Raw genomic sequence first — 1015 nt, 5'->3', positions numbered from 1 at the left:
TGTCGCCGTGCGGGAACTGAGAACAACTGATGGGGTCTCTAACGGACACTGGGTGAACTACCCAGCCAGACAGGGCGGCACCACCGAGCTATTCCCGTCTGGCCTGGCACGAAACTGTTTGCACGGCTGTAATTTCCACTTGGACATATGCATTGTGTCCGGATAAAGTGAACAAATATTGGTTTTGAACAGCCAGCTCACAGTGTCCAGGTAATGGACATCCAGATATTAGAGGGATTACTGTATTTAAAGTCAACTTGATCACTTTATTTCAAATTATGATTTTTGCAACGGTGGCAGCTGACTACATTTAGTTAAAATGTCATAAGAGGGTCACTTAGCATGTTGAGTTACCATTCCATTCCATTCCATTGCCAGATGCCATGTATCCCAAATGGGGTGGCCAAGGGCATAGAGTTAATTGTTTTACAGGGAGGGGCACTAATCCTCCACCAACCCCACTTGACACGTAGGGATGCCAACAGCATCTGGTGTTCCCAGGCAGTCACCCATCCAAGTACTAACCAGACCCAACGTTGCTTAACTTCGCTGATCGGATGGGAAGCGGTGTACTCAACGTGGCATGGCCGTCATTTATTAGCTTAACCGGAAGACCGGGTCGAACTTGTGACACCTTTATCATAGTCCCAGGCCGGTCCAAGAGTTACCCATTGCATTATAATTAGGAACAGAAGACTGAGAAACTTTGTGAAGCTTTGGTACATGGCTGATCAAGTAGGGCTTTTGTGCTAATGATTTTCCACATGCTTCACACTTAAATTTCTTCTCCCCTGAATGAAGAAGTGCGTGTCTGTTGAGGTTACCTTTGTACTTAAATAATTTCCCACACTCCAGACACTCATACTTCTCCTCCACTCCTGTGTGTATGGCAGCATGTCTCATCAGTTTCTCTTTAAGTAAAAATGCCACACTACAAATCTCACACTTGAAGTCTTTTATTCCTGCATGTAAAAGTGAATGTTTAGTTAGGTGGTCTTTTCTGCTAAACATTTTA

At 44.6% G+C, this 1015-nt stretch overlaps 1 non-coding gene across 1 annotated transcript; it reads right to left on the bottom strand.

Annotated features, from left to right (window-relative positions):
* Positions 1–476: 476 nt before the first annotated feature.
* Positions 477–595, bottom strand: LOC145402386 (5S ribosomal RNA). Its single transcript, XR_013897743.1, has one exon. It is a non-coding gene; the product is annotated as a 5S ribosomal RNA (ribosomal RNA).
* Positions 596–1015: the final 420 nt, after the last annotated feature.

The sequence above is a fragment of the Coenobita brevimanus genome, chromosome 57, assembly GCF_032717465.1.
Source record: "Coenobita brevimanus isolate Jiangsu-jjx chromosome 57, ASM3271746v2, whole genome shotgun sequence".
NCBI classification, from domain to species: Eukaryota; Metazoa; Arthropoda; class Malacostraca; order Decapoda; family Coenobitidae; genus Coenobita; species Coenobita brevimanus.
Note: the sequence above shows the minus strand (reverse complement) of the source record. Positions and strands in the feature narration are given on the sequence as shown.